Genomic DNA, 23,931 nt, shown 5'->3' with positions numbered 1-23,931 from the left:
TTTACTCAATATATTTCAGCCGAATTTGAAAAAAGAAATTCTAAAATTTAGTAATTAAGCCCTTTATATAATGGAATGAGTATTGCTGACTTGTTTCAAAATGTAAATTGGACATTTACAAATTCGAGTCTTATTTGCCCTGCTTCCATTACCAGAGGGAAAATATAAACAGGAAGCTTGCCTTAGCATTCATATCTATGAGGAACTGTTGACCTTCAGATAGTGCTATTAAATTTTTTTAAATAATTATTTTATTCAAGTGAATGGTTCTGGAAAGAATTTGTTTTAAAAGGATGATATTGTCTTAATTAAAAGTGCATTCATGTGTAAAAACATAAGGTTAAAGGCATTTCTGCTTTACATAGTATCCAGAAGCATGAATAAAAGTTGTAAATTATTATATCATAATTATTATATTTTTTAAATTGCAATTTTACTTTATATATATGAGGCTTCAGCTCCTCTTTTCAAATTAATAAAGAAAATAAACCTCAGCATTTTTAACTAAGTGAATATAAAGAAGGGAATGGTAACCCACTCCAGTATTCTTGCCTGAAGAATCCCATGGACAGAGGAGCCTGGTGGACTACAGTCCATCGGATTGCAAATAGTTGGCACGACTGAAGTGACTAAGTAAGTGAATATAACTCATTTTAAAGAAAATTGCTTCTGTATTTAAAAAAATTGAAATTAATTTACAAAACATTTTAGAACTTATGAAAAGAATCCATTCAATTGTACACTAAGAGTTTATAATGAAGATGGTTGTATAAGTAATTTAGAAGATAGTCTCACCACTCACTCATTTCCAACCAAATTCTCATTAACAATTTAACAATAACAACATCCTCAAATCCCAGAAATGTATTTTAGTTTGATTAATTCTGAAATGAGAGCTCGATTAGCAATGGCACCCCACTCCAGTACTCTTGCCTGGAAAATCCTATGGACGGAGAAGCCTGGTAGGCTGCAGTCCATGGGGTCACTAAGAGTCGGACACAACTGAGTGACTTCACTTTCACTTTTCACTTTCATGCATTGGAGAAGGAAATGGCAACCCACTCCAGTGTTCTTGCCTGGAGAATCCCAGGGACGGGGGAGCCTGGTGAGATGCCGTCTATGGGGTCACACAGAGTCGGACACGACTGAAATGACTTAGCAGCAGCAGCAATTACACAATATTTTACATATTGAGTTTCTTGCATTGCATTAATTATAGTGCAGAATATATAAAGAAATACAAGACTTGTATCAGTATGAAAATATTTTTAAACACAAAGTTTATATATGAATTTAATTAAGAATCACATTTGATTTGCTAAGAAATTTCATCACATCATTATCAAATTTATCTTCTCTAATCCACATAGCATAGTGAGCTTTTTTAAATTCATAAGCATTGTCTTCTCATCTCTGTGTAAAATTTGATTCCTTGATGATTATGCCATGTCTTCTCCTAAACAAACATTATAGGAGTAAAACTTGGGGAAAAAAGGCATTTAAGGGTGCTGGAGCAACGAGACCTTTTATCTGCCAAATATGTGTTTGTCACACTTTGCAGATAATAAACTGTTCATATCTTCAAAGAGTTATAAGCAGTAACAGCTGATAGGAAGGTGACCCCAGGAAAAATTTTACTTCATTTATTTATTCGCTGTCTAAACATTATTCATGCTGTTCATGGGGTTCTCGAGGCAAGAATACTAGAGTGGTTTGCCATTCCTTTTTACAGTGGGCCACATTTTGTCAGAACTCCCCACCATGTCCCATCTGTCTCAGGTGGCCCTGCACAGCATAGCTCATAGCTTCATTGAGTTATACAAGGCTGTGCTCATGTGATTATACTGGTTAGCTTTCTTTGGAGTCTGTGGGATATAGTTCTTGCTTCTTCTGTCTGCCCTCTGATGGATGAGTATAAGAGGCAAGCTTCCTGATGGGAGGGACTGGTGTTGGGGAAAACTGGGTTTTGCCCTGGTGGGCAGGACCAGGCTCAGTATACCTTTAATACAATTTTCTGCTGATGTGTGGTGCAGTGCTTCCTCTCTGTTAGTCGTTTGGCCTGAGGCAACCCAGTCCTCGAGTCTACAGGCTCTATGATAAGGTTACTGCAGACCTCTAACAGGACTTATGCCAACAAGCCCTTCCCAGGACTGCTGCTTCCAGCGTCTCTGTCCTTGAAGCAGGCCACTGCCATCCTACACATCTGCAGGAGACCCTCAGACATTCACAGACATAAAAGTTATGACAAAATTAGATAGCATATTAAAAGGCAGGGACATCATTTTGCCAACAAAGATCTGTATAGGAAAAGCTATGGTTTTTCCATTAATCAAATAGGAATGTGAGAGTTGGAACATAAAGAAGGTTGAGCACCAAAGAATTGATGCTTTTGAACTGTGGCACTGGAGAACACTCTTAAAAGTCCCTTGGATAGCAAGGAGATCAAACCAATCAATCCTAAAGGAAATCAACCCTTAATATTCATTGGAAGGACTGATCCTGAAGCTGAAGCTCCAACACTTTGGCCACCTGATGAGAAGAGCCAACTCATTGGAAAAGACTGTGATGCTGGGAAAGATTGAGGGTGGGAGGAGAAGGGGGCAATAGAGGATGAAATGGTTGGATGGCATCACCAGCTCAATGGACATGAGTTTGAGCAAACTTCAGGGATAGTGAAGGACAGGGAAGCCTGTCGTGCTGCAGTCCATGGGATCACAGAGTCAGACATGTTCAGTTAGCAACTGAACAACAACAATCTAATCATTTAATTCATCCAATGATTCAGCCAATCAGCGACCATCACATAATTATATATTTAATATATACAGCTGGTCAGTTCTGATATGTATGTCGTAGAACACAAATCAGGAAAAAGTCAAGCGTAACTAATTATAATGATCATGTGCTCAGTCACTTAGTCATGTCTAACTCTTTGCAACCTCATGGACTGTAGCCCACTAGGCTTCTCTGTCCATGGGATTCTCCAGGCAAGAGTACTGGAGTGAGTTGCCATTCTCTTCTTCAATAAAGATCATAATAAGTTCTAGAAGGAAATTTGTACTGTATTAAGAACAAAGAGAGAATTATTAATTGACAAAAGGCTGTAAGTCTTTTGGCAGTTAATAAAGCTCTAGTTCAATTCAAAAATCCTCTGGGAGTGCTGACTGATGGCAAAAGTCCCAGTTTGAGGGCAGGGGAAAGCCTAGTGGCCAGTTTATTGGTGAAACAGAGAAAAAACGGTAATTTTCCCTTCCTTTGCATTTTTGTTCTACTCAGCTCCTCAACAGAGTATACTGCAGATGGCACTTTTCTCTACCCAGTCTACTGATTTAAAGGCTAGCAACCTGATTGAATGGCTAAGTCAGTGCAGCTAATCCAAGAGTCTCTGCTCAAAAGATACATAAGAAACTTTCAATTTCCCAAAGTAGCAAAATAATTTTTGTATTTGTTAAATGTGGGAAGGAGAAAAACTGTGTGAGAATAAGTGTTTTCAACCAAAAATTAAGCAAATTAAAAAGAATAGAGAAATGTAAATATCTAAGACCAGAGGAAGTCACATCAATCACATATACTTGTTTGTCCTTTAATAAAAGTTGATCTTAATCAATGAAGTATTAGCAGAATTTTGAAAAAATGTACCTACATACTTTCAAATGGACATGCACATAGCACTATTAAATGCAGTTCACTGTAAATGGTAGAAAAATATATAATATTCCTGAAATTTTTTTCTATGAGATAATTGGGGATTGACAATAAAATGTTTCATAATATATTTTTCTTTTAGACTTCCAAATTTAGGTTATTTTTTTCAAGGTGCCTGATAATGTATATTCTTAAAAGCCATTCATATAATCTACACACAGTATTTTTGAAAATAGAGTCATAGAGTTTTATTATAAAACAATTCACTATCAGTAGGATTGACTATTCTAGAATTCTAATACAAAATTACCATTTGCAAATGTTTTGTCTTTTATGTTTCATTTAACAAAAATTCTAGGTAAATATACCTATTATATATTTCTCCTTGAAAATGGTGTCAATGAGCAACTCACTCTATAAAACTATAAAACAAAGTGAAGTCGATCAGTCATGCCCGACTCTTTGGGACCCCATGGATAGTAGCCTGCACCATGCTCCTCCATCCATGGGATTTTCAAGGCAAGAGTACTGGAGTGGGTTGCCACTTCATTCTCCAGGGAATCTTCCCCACCCAGGGATCGAACCCAGGTCTCTCACATTGTAGACAGACGCTTTACTGTCTGAGCCACCAAAGTCTACTACAAAATAATACTGATTCTTTTATAGTTTCAAACATGTTTCCACAATTTATTTTATGTTATAATGTGGTAACAGGTGCTAGAGATCATGCATTTCACCCCTCTCAAGGCCTTACGTTTCTACTAGCAGATGTACAACATTTGGTAGATATTAGTAAAAACTCCATGCATCATAAAGGGATGAATATCATCCGAATTTAGTACAGCTCATGGAAGATGTTGGTGGGAGAAACAGTTCTATACTTACATTTTTGTTAGTGAGCTAAATATTAAATGGGGAGAAATGAATGAAAGTGATTGAATATTATGTTTGCAGAAAAATTGCCCTGAAAACATGGATTTATAGAATGATAAAACTTAAGTGCATCAATTATTTTACTCCTCGGTCTAATATATTCTGATAATAAATAATCCAAATGACAAAAATACAGTCAGCCCTCTATATATGCAGGTCCACATCTGTGGATTCAACCAATGGCAGATCAAAAATATTAAAAAATACTTTAGAAATTTATGAAAAGCAAAACTTGAATTTGCCACATACACAACTATTTGCATAAGCATTTACATTGTATCAGGCATTATAAGAAATCTATAGATAGTTTGGGTCTTCCCAGGTGGCACAGTTGTAAAGAACCTGCTTGTCAAAGCAGGAGGTGCAGGAGATGCAGTTTTGATCCCTGGGCCAGGAAGATCTCCTGGAATAGGAAATGGCAACCCACTTCAGTGTTCTTGCCTGGAGAATCCTATGGACAGAGGGGCCTGGTAGGCTATAGTCCATGGGGGTCACACTATCTTTGGCTCATGAGTATTTCTAAGGTAGGAAAGGTTCCATGTCTGGTGATTTTTTTTTTTTAATTGCATGATTATAACAGACATTGCTCCAGAAAGGAATTTCCTTTTCTTCTGTTGCAGGTATTTCACACTACAAATGTTGAACAAATCTGCTAGTCCCTCAGTTGTATCTGCCTCTTTGCCCCATGGATTGTAGCCCTCCAGGCTCCTCTGTCCATGGAATTCTTCAAGCAAGAATATTGGAGTGGGGAATCATCCCTTCTTCCAGGGATTTTACCAATCCAGGGATTGAACCCAGGTCTCCTGCATTGCAGGCAATTCTTTACTGTCTGAGCCACCAGGGAAGCCCTTAGACATCCTTAAAATACATTTTCAGCAGATTTTTCAAACAGATAGGTCATATGAACTGAAGGTGTGTGATTAGAGATTGTCCCCGATAGCTTTTCCTATTACGTCTCCCCTCTAGCTAAGGTTGAAACAGGCATTGATCTCTTCCATCACTCTGCCTCTACATGGTGAGTTTTTCCTAATTTACCTACTGAGGAGGCTGGCTTTTTCTGAGAAATCTATAATCTAACTTCCCTTATCACCAAGGCTACCTGACTCTGGGATAAAAGCTGGCCTTAGCGCTCTCTGGCTTCTCTGAAATCCCTTTATCTCATACTCTGAAAGTTTCCTTTAAGTTCCTGAAAAGTCAGTCAAGCATTAAAAAAAAAAAAAAAAGTTTTCTTCTCTCATCCAACACTCTCATACACCAATTTTTAGATGTTCTTAACTGGAAAATTATTTCTGGTTATCTTATTTGAAGATACATCTAAGGGATGCATCTTATTTGAAGATACAAATGTGGCCTGGCACAAAGGCTTGGACTCGGCACTCCCAATGCAGGGGGCCTAGATTCTATCTCTGGTCAGGAAACTAGATCCCACATGCCACAACTAAGAGCTCACCTGCTGGAGCAAAGATCAAAAATCCCACCTGCCACAAGTAAGACTAAGTGCAGTGCAGTTCAGTCACTTAGTCATGACCAACTCTTTGCGACCCCATGGACTGTAGCACTCCAGGCTTCCCTATCCATCAACAAATCCCAGAAATTGCTCAAACTCAAGTCCACCGAGTTGGTGATACCATCTGAACATCTCATCCTCTGTCGTCCCTTTCTCCTCTTGCCTTCGATCTTTCCCAGCATCAGGATCTTTTCTAGTGAGTCAGTTCTTCACATCAGGTGGCCAAAGTATTGGAGTTTCAGCTTCAGCATCAGTCCTTAAAAGGAATATTCAGGACTGATTTCCTTTAGGATTGACTAGTTGGATATCCTTGTAGTCCAAGGGACTCTCAAGAGTCTTCTCCAATACCACAGTTCAAAAGCATCAATTATTCGGCACTCAGCTTTCTTTATAGTTCAACTCTCACATCCATAAACGACTACTGGAAAAACCGTAGGTTTGACTAGATGGACCTTTGTTGGCAAAATAATGCCTCTGCTTTTTAAATATGCTGTCTAGTTTGGTCATAACTTTTCTTCCAAGGAGTAAGTGTCTTTTAATTTCATGACTATAGTCACTACAGTGACTTCAGAGCCCCCCAAAAATAAAGTCTGTCACTGTTTCCATTGTTTCCTAATCTATTTGCCATGAAGTAATGGGACTAGATGCCATGATGCTGAGTTTTAAGCCAACTTTTTCACTTTCCTCTTTTAGTTTCATCAAGAAACTCCTTAGTTATTTGTTTTCTGCCATAAGGGTGGTGTCATCTGCATATCTGAGATTTAGATACGACTAAGACTAGGTGCTAGTAAAGTAATGCTCAAAATTCTCCAAGCCAGGTTTCAGCAATATGTGAACCGTGAACTTCCAGATGTTCAAGCTGGTTTTAGAAAAGGCAGAGGAACCAGAGATCAAATTGCCAACATCTGCTGGATCATGGAAAAAGCAAGAGAGTTCCAGGAAAACATCTATTTCTGCTTTATTGACTATGCCAAAGCCTTTGACTGTGTGGATCACAATAAACTGTGGAAAATTCTGAAAGAGATGGGAATGCCAGACCACCTGACCTGCCTCTTGAGAAATTTGTATGCAGGTCAGGAAGCAACAGTTAGAACTGGACACGGAACAACAGACTGGTTCCAAATAGGAAAAGGAGTACGTCAAGGCTGTATATTGTCACCCTGTTTATTTAACTTATATGCAGAATACATCATGAGAAACACTGGACTGGAAGAAACACAAACTGGAATGAAGATTGCCGGGAGAAATATCAATAACCTCAGATATGCAGATGACACCACCCTTATGGCAGAAAGTGAAGAGGAACTCAAAAGCCTCTTGATGAAAGTGAAAGTGGAGAGTGAAAAAGTTGACTTAAAGCTCAACATTCAGAAAACGAAGATCATGGCATCTGGTCCCACCACTTCATGGGAAATAGATGGGGAATCAGTGGAAACAGTGTCAGACTTTATTTTGGGGGGCTCCAAAATCACTGCAGATGGTGACTGCAGCCATGAAATTAAAAGACGGTTACTCCTTGGAAGGAAAGTTATGACCAACCTAGATAGCATGTTCAAAAGCAGAGACATTACTTTGCCAACAAAGGTCTGTCTAGTCAAGGCTATGGTTTTTCCAGTGGTCATGTGAGAGTTGGACTGTAAAGAAGGCTAAGCGCTGAAGAACTGATGCTTTTGAACTGTGGTGTTGGAGAAGACTCTTGAGAATCCCTTGGACTGCAAGGAGATCCAACCAGTCCATTCTGAAGGAGATCAGCCATGGGATTTCTTTGGAAGGACTGATGTTAAAGCTGAAACTCCAGTACTTTGGCCCCCTCATGAGAAGAGTTGACTCATTGGAAAAGACTCTGATGCTGGGAGTGATTGGGGGCAGGAGAAGAAGGGAACGACAGAGGATGAGATGGCTGGATGGCATCACTGACTTGATGGACGTGAGTCTGAGTGAACTCCAGGAGTTGGTGATGGACAGGCAGGCCTGGCGTGCTGCTATTCATGGGGTCACAAAGAGTCAGACACGACTGAGCCACTGATCTGTTCTGATCTGATCTGAAGACTAGGTGCAGACAAATAAATACATAAAAATAAATATCAAAAAATATACATATAAAACAGGCTTCCCCAGTGGCTCAGTGGTAAAAAATCAGCCTGTAATGAAGGAATTGCAAGAAGCACAGGTTTGATCCCTGGGTCAGGAAAATCCCCTGGAGAAGGAAATGGCAACCTACTCCAGTGTTATTGCCTGGAGAATCCCATGGACAGATGAGCTTGGTGGACTACAGTCCATAGGGTCAAAAGTAGTTGGACATAGCTGAAGCAACTGAGCAAGATATACATATAAAACACCTTTTCTTATCTTTGTCCCTTCAGAGAGAGAAACAACAACAAAAAATGATGACAAAAGGAGGAAGATGCTTACCATGCCCTGGAGGGCATGCTGGAGAGTGTCCTTAATATAAGTAAATCAGGGTATGTTGGGTCATAACTTATTCCACTCTCATTGTCAGTGCATGTGTGGGTGGGGGGAGTTATAAATTCCAGATTCTTTAATAAGGAAATATATTTGAAAACTAGGCTTTGAATTAAAAGACATCACTTGAGTACAAGCGTCCTCACTGGATGAACATGTCATATAAATGAGAACTACAGGAAGAGCAAAGCATGTCCATACACTGTTTAGCTATAGATCTAAGAAGGGAAATCAGATATTACCCAAGTCAGTATTAAGTATTAAGAGGCAAGAGAAAAGCAAATGTATGACTCTAGTTAAGATGAAGGAAGAAGACAGTTTATAAAAGACAACTTAAAAAACAATGAAATACGTAAGTTGTTTAACTGGGTGCTTGACAGAGCATGTGCTTGATAGATAGCAACTTTCATTCTCTCTCCTTTCCTCTCATATAACTTTCCTCATTACTTCTTAAAATACCCAGAACATTCTGGGAATTCCTCATATTCTAAATTCAGATTTTCATATTTACAAGTTTAGTTTCTTGGGTTCTTCAGTTTCTAGGAAGAGGTTGATCTATAAAGCAGAATGGAAAATAGCTAATTTATGGTGATTTTTCAATAAGATAATAGTTCCCCCCTCCAAATACATGAGCTTTAAGTTTTCCTTGCTGATATTAGGACAGTTTGAAAATACTTCTTCTCCTCCTAATAAAGAATAGCAATAATAATACTAAATAATTCAGAGAGTCTAAACAGATGCTGCTTTTTTCTATTGAATATAATATTTACTTGTTGTACGAGTTAGGTGATCTAGGCTTCTACTCATCTATGACTTCTGCTTATAGTCTTTTTTTTTTTTTTTGCTTATAGTCTTAACAATACAGAAGCTCAGGTTCACCTTCCTAGACTTAGATAAAGCCCCAGGTTTAGTTTCCAGGTATTGATGTTTGTATAGTCACTTGTACCAGTGACTCGTGTATTCATTGTATCAATTAATATTAGGTTCAGCTGCAGAACAACAACAACAAAAAAATCCTGAAGTAGCAGTGAGACAAATAAGATAGAAGTTTATATTTTATCATGTATATGTCCAGGTACTGGAGACATTGCTCTCCAGTGTCTCAGAGACCCTGCTTCTTATGTCCATTTGCACACCTGATCTTTAGCTTAGGTCCCCGGGTGCTTTGTTTTGCAAACTATGTAGCAAAAAGAAGGCCAAACAGTAGAAGGGATCAAGGAACACAATATGGTATCTCTTAAAGACTCCTAGACTTGACTGAAGGCACTGTTTTTATAATTCACTAATCAAACTTAGTTATGTAGTCTGTATTTATCTTGAAAACACCTGAGTAATGGTCACTTTGACCTGTGTCTAACCAAACACTTGGGTTTCTGTTACTATAAAATGAGAAAATGGATATTATAGGGAAGCCCACTTGGCCGTACTCACTGATTGGTATAAGCCCATTGTGTGTATTGTATTGCTGTTGCTCTTTCCTTTTATTTTCTGTGAGATCAGGTATGTTTTAAAAAATGTGTTTATTGTGTATCTAGTATCTGCTAGTAAGGAGGTAGAGGTCCTGTCAATTTATTTAGCCAGCTATATGGAAGGAAATAGAAAACAAACTTTTCTTAATCTGAGTGCATTAGTGTTATTAATTAGGATATGGGTTTCCTTCACTCAGCCAAATCGTGTTTTGGCTTTGAGCAGGGAAAATCAGAACAGATCCTGAAGACTGCTGAGGTATGTATGGTGTTTCCTTGTGGAACAATAAAATAATATCAGACAATGCTACTCTGATACTCTTGATACAGTACTACCAAGATGAGGCCAAGCCAAAAGAAAAGCAATCCATAATTATCTCAATAATGATAAAAATAATAATATTGTCAGACAACAGTGACCAAACATCTCCCTCCCAGCTAACACAAGTGAGTGCTACTTTTGTTAGAATTAACACTTTTCGCTCCTTCTCAACTTCTAGACAAAATTACTAAGATAATCAATCATACAATCACCTTTTCTTTTTCCGGCAATATCTAATCCAGAAGAAGACTATGTTTTCTTGCACTCTCTTCAAATCACTTAAAAAAAGTTCAAATCCTGTAAAAAAGTCCCAACACTCTTAACGAGACTTCTCATACCGCCCCCACCCCCATTTCATGCCTTGCTCATTCCCTCATTTCAGAGAGCAAATAACATCACCTTTGTTCAACTGCAATGAGCTCTGCTCTTTTTGAACAGGGTGGAATCACCATACATTTGTATTTTGGAACATACCCAGTTCATTAAAGTTTATTTTGATAACTTCTGTTATCCGATGTGTGGGTTTTGCCATTTTATTTCACACAAGTAATTGATATCTAGTCTTTAGGAGATCTAAATAGTAGCTGTGCATGTCCATAACCACATTTTTATAGTAGCTTTCTATGGACAATATTTCATATACATAAATGTTTTACTAACTAAAATAAATGATGTTACCATTTGATATTAGTTGACATAATTTGGAACTCTTTGGCCCCATATAAGAGAAAAACCATGTGGGCACATTGAAACCAAAGGATAGAATTTATAAGTATCCAGTGCACCTATAGACAACCACAGTTCACGTCACAGCTGGCTTTCAGGAAAAAATTGGAATTAGAATCTGCATCAGCCTACTTTCTCTTTTCTATATACCTCTTTCACTGTTTGTTTTGTTTAGTAAGAATAGATTTTTCTACTCCTTCTTTTAAGTATCAGGCTAGTAATGGCCACTCTGTAGCTCCCAACTTTATAAATCAGCCAAGACAACTCTTCAAGTAAATTAAATTGCTTGGGTCTAGTTATGAAACCACAGAAGTATATCTGATTTTCCCAATTTGAGTCCAACCAATGGTGACAGGGTGAGTGGGCTCACATTATAAAAGACAGGTTATTGGGACTACTCATGGAGAAATGGTCACTTTCACAGAAACCACTGAAAGATTGACTTATAGTCTTTAATATTTCAAATGATGGCAAGTCACCTTTTTATTGTGGTGGGTTAAAATATGTATTTTTTTTATTTTACATTAATTGTGGAGAATTTGAAAAAAAGATATTTTGTCCTTCTGTTTTCTAAGATATAGTTAGCCTTCAGTGATCTCTTAATCACTTAAAATATTTCAGTAAGCTATGGAGTGAAGGATTGAAAATAGAAAATGCTACAGAAATTGTATTTATTTATACTTTATTTGGGGAATCTCTAGAAAGATGGAAGGAAGAGAACTTGATAATAACAGTGTGTTCAGTCAGTCACTTCACTGAACAAGTCACTTCACTCAGAAGGAAAAGAGGAAACAAAATGGCAAAAAGTGACAGGAAAGAAAATGAGACCTATTTCTTATTTACAGACAAGTATTTAGAGAGATTATTCATGACTCTTATTTGCCACTGGGAATTTTATACTAAGAGATGGGGCTCCGTAAACAATGATAAGGGAGAAGAGAGCCATTTGTGAGTGGTTCTAACAGGTTGCTGACCAACAGATAACATAGGATAAAACTCAAAAGCTGCCAGATTAGCAGATGGAGAAAAGGTTGAGTCTCTAACATGAAGCAAAGGCAAGGACTTAAACCATTTTTTGGATACCATGTAAACGTCCCAGATTCTTGCACTAATTTTAATAACCAGAGCCCAACAAACAATGAAATATAATTGTTTGTCAACTTGTCAAGCTCTATTCTTTTTAAATGGTATTTTTAATGAAGCATAGCAAAGGATTACACAAATCATTTATTTCATAAATCACCAAACACAAAAAATCAGCACTTCTTGGGTTTCAAGCCAGCCAGGTTTGGGACTGGAACTTACATCATTGGCTTTCCTGGGTCCCCAGCTTGTTGACTGTAGATGGATCTTAAGACTTAGTCTCTACAATTGCATGATTATGTGAGTAAATTTCTCGTAATAAATCCCAATCTCTCTGTATCAATATATATAGAGATATGCAGATAAATATAGATATATTAGTATCTATCATATCCCTTATTGGTTCAGTTTCTCTGGACACCCTGGACCAATATATCCAATCAGCTAATCTGCGTTTCCATGGGTCACAGCTTCTTTACTTGTCCATGAACTCACTTTGGCTGATTGAAGTCACCTACCCAGGGAAGTTCTGTCCACCACCCCGCCCCCCATTTTTGACCATTAGCCCATGATTAACTGACACACTGGTACCAGTAGCTATACCTCTTGCCTCACGGGAGGCCAATTTGATGTGCATCTATGTTTCATATAGTCCTAGTGAGATCAGGTTAAGGCTGGTTTCCACCAGCGATCACATTCTATCTTGCTTTTGGCCTCTATGCAGTCTCACTTTTCTCATTCTTCTTCCTCCTCAATAAACAAGTGAAAAAAAACCCTTCCTCAAACTCTTTCCTCTAAAGATTTAAAGGAAGTTGTTCTAAGAAGCAAATTGTGCAGATGCAATTCTAGAGATGCAAATGGAATGAAATTCACTAGCTGCTACAAGTCTTGGACAATTGAGAGGTATAGAAAACACGCTAATTACAAAGACAATGGAGTTGAAATGACTAAGTCACTGAAGAGAGAAAATTACAAGTTTAGGTGTGTTAATCGATATTTGAAAGTAGAGAAGAAAAATTCAAAAAGCCTTGTAGGGAGCTTTTAAAGAGATCCTTATTATACACAGCCAGTGGTCACAAATAGTTAAAGGTCAGGCAAGGAACTTAATTTTACAAGCAGGAAAAATTCAAGGAAGGATGAATTCTAAAGCTAAATAATTTTATTATGTGAATTTTAGGGCCCTCATAGGGTGGAAGTGGGGCTGTTAAACTTGGGATGGAGATATATTGATAGGCTCATTTGAAAACCTTGAATCCTCAGATTTACCTGAACAGCCTGAGCCTGCATTCTTAATTATTTGCATTCTTAATATCAGTGGGGCTTCTCAGGTGGCACTAGTGGTAAAGAATCCCCCTGCAATGCAGGAGACAGTGGTTCAATCCCTGGGTCTGGAAGATCCACTGGAGTAGGAAATGGCAACCCACTCCAATATTCTTGTCTGGAGAATTCCATGGACAGAGGAGCCTGGAGGGTTACAGTCCATGGTGTTGCAAAGAGGCAGACACATGCTAAAATCAATAAACTTACATTTTAATACTGGAATTTGTACTTGATTCTATTTTATTGACTTATCTTCTAGAATTCTACATTTTATCTCTTTGTTTTCTTGAAAACATTGGTCACATTTATTTTTAAATTTTGTTTAATATCAATATATAATTATCTGAAGTTCAATTTCTCGGAGAAGGCAATGGCAACCCACTCCAGTACTCTTGCTTGGAAAATCCCATGGATGAAGGAGCCTGGTAGGCTGCAGTCCATGGGGTCACTAGGAGTCGGACACGACTGAGTGACTTCACTTTCACTTTTCACTTTCATGCATTGGAGAAGGAAATGGCAACTCACTCCAGTGTTCCTGCCTGGAGAATCCCAGGGATGGGGGAGCCTGGTGGGCTGCAGTCTCTGGGGTTGCACAGAGTCAGACACAATTTCTTTTGCATTTTGTTCTTTTTTTTTTTATGAGTGATAATTTATAAGTAAGTGGTCATAACATTATATATGACAATTATAGAGATAATACTATATTTTGTATTATCTTACCTTTCTCTATAGAAGGTTTACTTTTGCTTCCTAGGGGATGTGCTAATATGATATATGATTGGCCTGTTTAGTAAGAGAAGTCTGAAGCAAACAAGAGAGTAAAAAGAAAAAAATGATTTCATCATTTTTCATTTGTGTAGGAAAACCTATTGGTCCTCAGATAAAATATTTCCTTCCTTGTAAAAATGGAGGCTTATGACAAATTCTAAGTTATACATAAATATTCATAAAAACATAAAGTTTTGTACCTTCCCCAGATACATTTTAAGGAATTTTTGGAAGATGAGGCAAACATAATTTCAATGTTTGCAGCTGAACTGGTTTAAGAATACTGTAGTGACTAAAGAGTTTGAGTGTGTAGACCAGGAGGTAAAGTATAAGCCAGGAGAAATTGAAGCAAAATATTCTATCACAGGCTTGTCGGGGTGATTTTGATCAACAGATCAAGAGGAACAGCTAACAAAGCCACAAAATAGCCTCTATAAAAACACATTAAAAAGGCTTTTGTAAAGGTATTCCTCATAACAGTGAAAAAAGAAGTCTGGTTGTTAGCAAAGTGCATGTTGAGGTCCAAAGAAAATTACCAAATGCCTAAACTAGTCATTGTCGGGTCTGGGAAGAACTATTGGAAGTGGATGATTGCAAAAAAAAAAAATAGTAATTTTGTGGTTGGTGATAGCAGTGAATAGCTGATAACTGCAATTCTATGAAGACTTTGTAGAGCCACCCCAAACCACAAACACAATCACGGGCTATATAGGAAGTGACATGACAAATTTCATCTCAACAATGCAAGCAGGTACTAAGTATATGGTTTGTTGTCTGTCACAGTGGGGAATGGAGTTAAAGATAGTTCTGCCAAGCCTCACTCATTATAGTGATGGTCACTTTGCTGAGATTAATCTAAAAGACATTTTTTTAAGGGATTCTATTCTTATACTGAAGAGATTTGCTGTCTGTTTCCTGAAGCCAAGAAAATTTTTGTTGATCCTTGTTTTCTATTTACTTTTTCCTGTTGCCTGTATTAGACAATCTTGAGTCAAATAATAAAATAAAATAATAGCATTTAAGACAATATGCATGCATATATGGTACCAATATGATCATGAATTCCTAGCTTATTATACATACAAAAATATGAATATATATATATATGCATAGTATGGGTTATACATGTATATTTCTGAGTATATATGTGTGATCTTACAATGCATATTATAGCTTCCCCACTTAACAAGAAATTATTTTGCCCAAAATTTGAGACTGAGAAACACATAGACAAACCATAACTAAACATTATTCCCTTTCTGCTATAATTTTAACAGGGGTATCAGGCAACAATTGTTAATTGAGTGTCTATGGTACATATACAGTGTCCTTTAAGGATGAGGATAGAAACATCACCATCCCAATTCAAATAGCAACTCCTTGAAAATAATGCCACATTGCTAAGATCCAGAATACATCAGTAATAATTAAATTTCTGGTTATTTCTGATGTTAATGATACTCCTTGGAAGAGCAAGATGAATGACTTATAAAACTATATGCAGAAGCCCTGATAGGATGACAAACCCAACCCCATTTTTCCAGGATATCCCCAATTTTAGCCCTAAAACCCCCACATCCAGAAAACTCAGTCCCAGGGAAACCAGTGTGATTGGTCATCCTACCAGAAATAAAGCTTTTGTCTTTAAAGATCTTACATTTAAGTTTTGAAAAACAAACAACAAAATCTAGATGATTATATACCCTTTCATTTAAGCATATGTAAGTGATAAATGAAGTGAAAAAGAATGGGATCCAGGATGGTAAAGATTTGTTAGAAGTAGCAAAGAATGTAACTTTGAGATTAAGAGAAAAAAATAGTTAAATTTTAAATATATGTCCAAACTTATGCAAATAGCCAACTCATTGGAAAAGACTGATGCTGGGAAAGATTGAAGGCAGAAGGAGAAGAGGGTGACAGAGGATGAGATGGTTGGATAGTATCACTGATCAATGGACATGAACTTGGGCAAACTCCAAGAGATGGTGAGGGACAGGGAAGCCTGGTATGCTGTAGTCCATAGGGTCTCAAAGAGCTGGACATGACTTGGTGACTGAACAACAGCAACAACATATGTCCCAAAAATAAATATCTAAACTGGTACCTCAGTTCAGCCTCAGAAATGTACTCAAGACAACTGTGTTTTATTCTCAGAATTGTCAATAATTACTTGTGTGACCCTAAAAAGACGGAAGTTTTCTGAGCCTGAATTTTTTCACCTACAAGTTAAGCAAAATTGGGCAATTTAATCTCTGTAGTTCCACAGAGGTCTAAAATTTAGAATAGAACCTTTCCAATCAAGATTTAAATGATTATTATATCCTTAGATATAATAGACATCATGTCACCTATTTCCATCCAAACAGTTAAGAAGTAGAAAATAATTGGCCTTTTGAACAATGTTATTCATTGTTTCATCAGAAGTTACATGGGGAATAGACATTTATTGTTGTGTCACATTCTACCTGCTGGGAAGGGATAGCAGCTAATAATGGAACTGTTTACAGCAAAATGCATTTGTACAAAAGAATCTGCCTTCTGTGAGAAGCTGATGAGGGATTTTGAGCTAGTTCATTTCCTCCTCATGACTTCTGAAAACTTTCCACGTGCTGGGCAATCATTTTTAAAAAAGCAAAGAGAAGTTTATAGTGTTATATTCCTTGTGGCGTATACAAAGAAGACAAAGAACTTCTCAATGGTGGGATGTTTAAAACCATTTTAGAGTGCAGTCATCATAAGCAATTATCTCCCTCAGTGACCATTCTTCCAAGGCTATTTTCTCTATACAGCCTTTTTAAGGCCATATGCCTTAGAATCCAGTGATCTGGTTTGCAACTAGCTCAGTTATTAATTATGACATTGTAGACAGAATCGACTCAATGGACATGAATTTGAGTAATCTCTGGGAGTTGGTGATGGACAGGGAAGCCTGGTGTGCTGCAGTCCATGGGGTCGCAGAGTCGGGCAACTGAGCAACTGAACTGAACTGTAGGCAGAATAATTGTCTTCTTTTGTAAAACAGAGATAATTTTTTCTTTATTATAGAGTTGTTTGGAGCTTAAGTGTGATAATAAAGTACAGAATACAGTACTTAAAACATATTAACTCCCCAATAAATGTTTCCTAGAATCATGATTATTTCAAAACCCAAATCCTCTCCTGGGAACAAGTTATAATAAATCAGTGGTTTACCATGTGGCACTACTGGGTAATCTTTTGATATATCTAAGCCACTTTTATCTATTATGCCAGTGCATTTGTAAATTTGGTATATTTCATTGTGGTTAAAGGTTAGACCTTGGATTTCAGAAATTTGAGACCATAGATGTCTCTTTTAAGTGTGGTATAGATGCATGTAATGAAATAACTATTTTTAGTTGGTAGTAAATGCATATCAGCAAACATTAAATGGACACTGGGACTATGAAATATGTGTTTAACATAAATAGTAGACATGAAATATAAAAGAGTTTAATCATTTTAAGAAAAAAATAGGACTGTCATAGGTTAAAAGTAAAATCAGTTCTTTTCCTCTGCATTATTTTGTTTTACTTATGAAGACAGGAAAATTGTTCACAGTTTTCTAGAAAGAAAATTATTTCACACAGAATAAAACAGCTCATTTGAAACAGAAAATAGTTTTCAAAACCCAAGCTCAAGATTAATGTCTTGATATTTAAAAGAGCTTTGCCCAATATAAGGTTGAAAGTTATTGTTTTATAGAAACAAATCAGGATTAACTAATGAGAGAGTCAATTCCTAGGCAAGTTGATAAGAAGTCTGGGATCCCCAAGGAGGAGAGAGCAATGTAGGGCTCTCAAAGAGGAGGAAAGAACAAACTTTTTTTTTTTTTTCTCGACATTCCTTAATCTTAGTCACAAAATCTGGGCTTTTTTTCTTTAAGTCCAGAACTAATGATTACACAGCAAACAACTCAATTCAAACTCTGTACTAAGAATTATATAACAACAATATATCCTGCTTGAGGACAGTTTCTCCTTCCTGAAAACCTTCTGACTAATCCTGTTATCTTTGGGAGTTGGTGATGGACAGGGAGGCCTGGCATGCTATGGTTCATGGGGTTGCAAAGAATTGGACACAACTGAGTGACTGAACTGAACTGAATCCTGTTATCTTAAAATGTATCTTATGGGAGTGAGTCTGGTAAGATCTGTCTACTGTTAGTTCTAATTCTGTCATCTTAAAATGTAAATTATGGGAGTGGGTCTAGTAAGACCTTTACAACCTTGAGATATTCTTTTGATTTATTGTAATAACCAATTTAAAAAAGTATATAATTTCCTTGCTAAGACTAGAGAGGGGGCCGCTCTCTATCCCCCTTCTGATGTCTGTGGCAGAAGTTCCTCTGTCCCTTTTCATACTTTAATAAAGCTCTGCTACACAAAATTCTTGAGTGATCAAGCCTGGTCCCTGGTCCTGAAGCTAAATCTTCTTTGGAGATCAAGAATCCAGTTTCACCATAAGCAATCTTCTTGGGGGTCGTCTGGGATCTTCAGGACAAGGTAAGAACATTCAGAGCTCTAGCCTCTCTGCTTTCTCAATATACACATTTTCTGCTTTACTTTACTAGCTGTAAGGTGTGCTTGTGTTAATGAATGACATTCCCTGCACGAAGCAAGTGATGAGCCCTGCTCCGCAGTTTCACCAGGCCTCATAGTGGCTGAAGGCAGGCCCCAAAAGGGGAGACTTTTTGGGGGTTTATACCGACCTGCTAATGCCAAGAGACAGCCAACATCCCTGTGACAGGAGTGGCCGGAAATGGGCGAAGCGTGTGGACTGAACTTTCATTTTTTGGTCAGCTTTTCCTGGTCTCTTTGACCATTTTGTAATTGTATTATGAATTAGAACTACTATCCTAATCTGCATAGAGTTTCAGTGGACTTGTGATTCATGGCGTTACTATGAACTTTTACTTAGACCCCATGTATTGAAGTGCCTAGCCATGGTAGGAGCCGAAAGTTATGTGAGTACTGTGGAAGCAAGGCAGAGCTCTAACTTCAAGAACATCTCTCAGGCTAGGGGTCACTCTCTTGGCTGCCTGCCTCAGGGGCCAGAGACCTGATAGTGGGTCTTTGTCATGGCTATACCTCTGATCTGTGTAGATAGAAGCATTGCTGGTGACTGTGAGGTTTTTGAGGACACAGACCAGGAATTGCAGGATCTGGTCAGATTGGAAGTACAGGGGGCTTCCTCCTCTGATAGTGCCAGTTCTTAGCAGACCAGAGAAAGCTCTCCAGTGGCTTTTGCCTCAACTCCTTAGATATTCTTTCTGTGGAATCTGTGGAAATGAACTTGAAGGATTGGCCCTAGTAGCTCGAGGACAAAACTCACTTTTTCTTCGCTGGGCAACCTTCCACAATCTCTTTTGCTGTCACATATACTGGTGTGGTGACACTCAGAAGGGACACCTTGGTTTTTGTTCATCCCTTTATGACTCACCATGTCTACTGCAGTCAGGACTGTACTCAGAAATGTGCTCAGGCACACATAAAATGGATGCTTCTCATAGTAGTCCTGCCTTGGGAAACATTCCAGGAAAGCTACTCTGCTCCACCCCGGGCAGCATCAGAGAAAAAGACAAATCAAACAAAGGTCTTGATGGTAAGGAACGAAAAATCATTCTGGGATGCCATCAGGTCTACCCTGGTGCATCTCCACCCCACCTCGGTGATAGAACTGGGAAGGATGAGTAAGGCCCCTGTGTCAGTAAGGGACAGACTAAGTCCAACCAGAGAAGGAAAGCTTCTGTGGAAAGTCTGTCTACACCCCAGCAGGGAGGGACGCCTCTGGTGGGAAGAAGCCATGGCTGTGGATGCCGCTTTTTTCTGTCTTACAGATGGGAGCCAGCAGTTTCCAGAACCACTCCTTTAAATAGTATTTTTAAAAACTGGGACAAATTTGATCCCCAGAATTTAAAAAAAGACATGCCTGATCTTTCTCTGTGATAATGAATGGCCACAGTATCCTTTGGAAGACCAAGAATACTGGCCAGTTGAAAGGTCTCTTAATTATAATACTGTTCTACAATTAATTAGATCAGTTCAGTAGAAAACAAGGGAAATGGGTTGATGTTTCATATGTGTTGCTCTTTATCTGTCTGAGACACATGCCAGACTTATGTCCTAAGGGTGCAGATTTGGGTGTGAAAACTACAGCTCCCTCTTGTACTTTCCCCTGTATGGGGCTTCCAAATGAACATACTGAGGATCAGGACACCCTTCGAGGAGGGGTTGCCTCAGTCTCAGTAGAAATTTAAATAGTACCAATTACAGTCAAGATTACCCAGAGGATCCAAAAAGTACATAGAAACCTTTACAGGACTATACTTTATGACATTACTTGCAGAGATGTAATGTATGTCTTGTGACAGACGCTGACTCCTGACTGAAGAACTCGAGTTTTGGGAGAAGCTACTATTTTTGAAGATGAATGGCTTGAATGTGAGACAAGGGGAAAGAGGGAACATGAAATAGCCCTTCTCCCTACTGAGAGTCAAGGAGTTCCCATGACAGAGCCAGATGAGAAATATAAAATGGCTAAAAGAGGGTGGGATCAGAACCAATTTGCAAGATGTATTCTTGAAGGACTCAAGCAAACACACACTAAGACTTTAAACTATGCTAAGTTGGCTGACATAGAACGGGGAGAGAAGGAAACTCCTGGTAAATTTCTAGATAGACCTTAGGAGGCTCTCTGCAAGCTTACTGACATTGATTCCGAAAGTTCAGAGGGAGAAATGATCTTAAATGATAAATTGCTCACTCAGTTGGCTCCAGATATCTGACACAAGTTACAAAAACAGGAGTTTGGACCGAATCAGTCTTTAGAAAAACTGTTGCAGCTGGCTCAGATGGTATATTATGGTAGAGAATACAAGGACGAAAACAGGAGGAAGAAAGAACCAGGCGAAAGACTGAAGCCCCAACAATGGCTGTTAGATCTGCTCTGAAACAGCCTGAGAAAAAGCCCAGAGGGACCCAGATGAAAAGGGATGGACTTGTTACTACTGTGGAAAGGAGGAACATCTCAAGTGGGTTTGCCTTCAGGCATCTAAGCTGTCCCTGGCTCCAGATATGGTCTGCAAAGGACCACACTGGAGAAGAGACTATCCTCTGAGGTGTAGGCCCCAGGGGTCAGACTCTCAGGACAATCGAGACTGAAAGTGTCTGGGGGTCCCCCACAAGCTCCCATCCCAATTACACCTGAGGAACCCAAGGTATTAATAACTGTGGCGGGGTGGCGGGGGGGAGGGCAATCAGTCGATGTCTTTGGACACTGGGGCAATTTTCTCTGTGCTCACTGAAGCCCCTGGTCCGCTTTCCTCCCAATCCACTACTGTAATGGGACTGTCTGGATGAGCCAAATGGTATTATTTCTGTCATCCTTTAAGCTAAAGCGGGACTCTGTGCTGTTTGCTCACGAGTTTTTGATCCTGCCAGAGTCTCCCTCACCCCTTCTAGGGAGGGATATACTGAACAAGGTCCCTGCCTCTGTTTTCATGAATATGGAGCCTGCTCATTTTAAAGGAACAAAATGTAAATCCTAGAGTGTGGGTTGATGAAAAAAACTGTGGGTAGAGCACAAAATGATGTTTCTGTCGTTATCAAGTTCAATGACCCTCACCTATTTTTACAACCAAAGTGGTAGCCATTAAAGCCTGAGGTTAAGGAAGGGTTAAAACCCATCATCGAAAATTTAAAGAAACAAGGGCTATTAATTCCCTATAACAATCCATGCAACACTCCTATTTTGGGTGTAAAAAAAGTCAAATAATAAATGGAGACTAGTTCCAAATATACAAATAAGTGCCTAATCCTTATACTTTATTGTCTGAAATTCCTGAACGAGCCAAATATTTTTTCTGTCGTTGATTTCAAGGTTTCTTTTTAGAGTTAAACCTATATTAAATCATCTTCTACCAATGACCTTAAGACAACTGAGAAGATTTTTGGGAATCACAGGCTACTGCCACATTTGGATTCTGGGTTATAGGGAATTTGTCCGGCCTTTATATAAACTTATAACTGAAACTCAGCAGGCCCAAACCGACAAGCTTTTTTGGATCCCAGAGACTCAAAAGGCTTTTAAGACTCTTCAAACTGCTCTCTTAAACAGGTCCTGCTTTGAGCTTGCCCATAGGATCAGTTTAGTTTCTTTGTAACTGAAAATAAAGGCTATGGCTACATTGCTTGAGGGTAATTGCTACTATTGTTTTACTAATGCCTAAAACTCATAGGCATGAGCAACCTAGATAGCATATTGAAAAGCAGAGACATTACTTTGCCAACAAAGATCTGTCTAGTCAAGGCTATGGTTTTTCCAGTGGTCATGTATGGATGTGAGAGTTGGACCATGAAGAAGGCTGAGTGCCGAAGAATTGATGCTTTTGAACTGTGCTGTTGGAGAAGACTCTTGAGAGTCCCTTGGACTGCATGGAGATCCAGCCAGTCCATTCTGAAGGAGATCAGCCCTGGGATTTCTTTGGAAGGAATGATGCTAAAGCTGAAACTCCAGTTCTTTGGCCACCTCATGAGAAGAGTTGACTCATTGGAAAAGACTCTGATGCTGGGAGGGATTGGGGGCAGGAGGAGAAGGGGATGACAGAGGATGAGATGGCTAGATGGCATCACTGACTCGATGGACGTGAGTCTGAGTGAACTCCGGGAGTTGGTAATGGACAGGGAGGCCTGGTGTGCTGTGATTCATGGGGTCGCAAAGAGTCAGACTGAGCGACTGAACTGAATTGAACTAAACTGAAAGCTCATAAATTTACTGATGGGAAAGATCTTACTTTACTGACTTCTCATGATGCAAGTGGCATCTTAAACTCTGAAGTTCAGAGTGACAATGGCTCCATCTTTAAAACTGCTGTAACTCAAGCTGTGTCAAAAACTCTAGGAATAGAATACCACTTAACACTGTTCCTGGAGACCCCTATCTTCAGAAAAAGTTGAAAAGGCTAATGACATTAAGAGGCATCTGCTTAGGCTAACTCAGGAAACACGATTCAGTTGGTTTAAAGTCTTACCCATACTTTAATGAGGGCTTGAACTGCCCTCCCTGAAATGGAATTATATCAGTTGACAGACCATTTTTGTGTACAGATATTGTCATTGATCCTAAAGTCTTAGAACTAACTATGTGACTCAGCTTTCAGCTTTTCAACCTCCTTAGCAATTTGAAGGCTTTGCATGGTGGATTTCTCTGCTTCAAGGCAAAGACTTTCTTCAGCTCTGCAAATACCTTCACCAATGACAATCATATGTGATGCATCTTCTTGATCTGATGACATCAAGCAATCCTAAAATGGACTGATGTAACTATGGACATAATGTAACTTTCAATTTTGATAATGTTTTGACTTGGTTTAATGACTTTTGCTACACATAAGAAGATAAATGGGTCTAAATCTAGTGGTTTCCTACCTGATGCTTATCAAATATGGGATGAGGTAATATGGCTAACTCATGAAAAGTGTTGCCTACTATCTAATACTCACATAGTCTAGAAACAAATAGGGCCATCCCCAGAAGTTAGCCAACAACTTAATTATAATGATTGGAAACAATTGGGATTTTCCCCCAAGAAATATGCAATGTAATCATTCCTGTGTTTTCCAGTCCCAGTTCAGGGTCTCCTTTTCCCTGGCCAGGAAATCACTGGGACTGGATCCCTCA

This window comes from Bos indicus, chromosome 5, assembly GCF_029378745.1.
Source record: "Bos indicus isolate NIAB-ARS_2022 breed Sahiwal x Tharparkar chromosome 5, NIAB-ARS_B.indTharparkar_mat_pri_1.0, whole genome shotgun sequence".
NCBI classification, from domain to species: domain Eukaryota; kingdom Metazoa; phylum Chordata; class Mammalia; order Artiodactyla; family Bovidae; genus Bos; species Bos indicus.
This window is presented reverse-complemented; position numbering follows the sequence as displayed.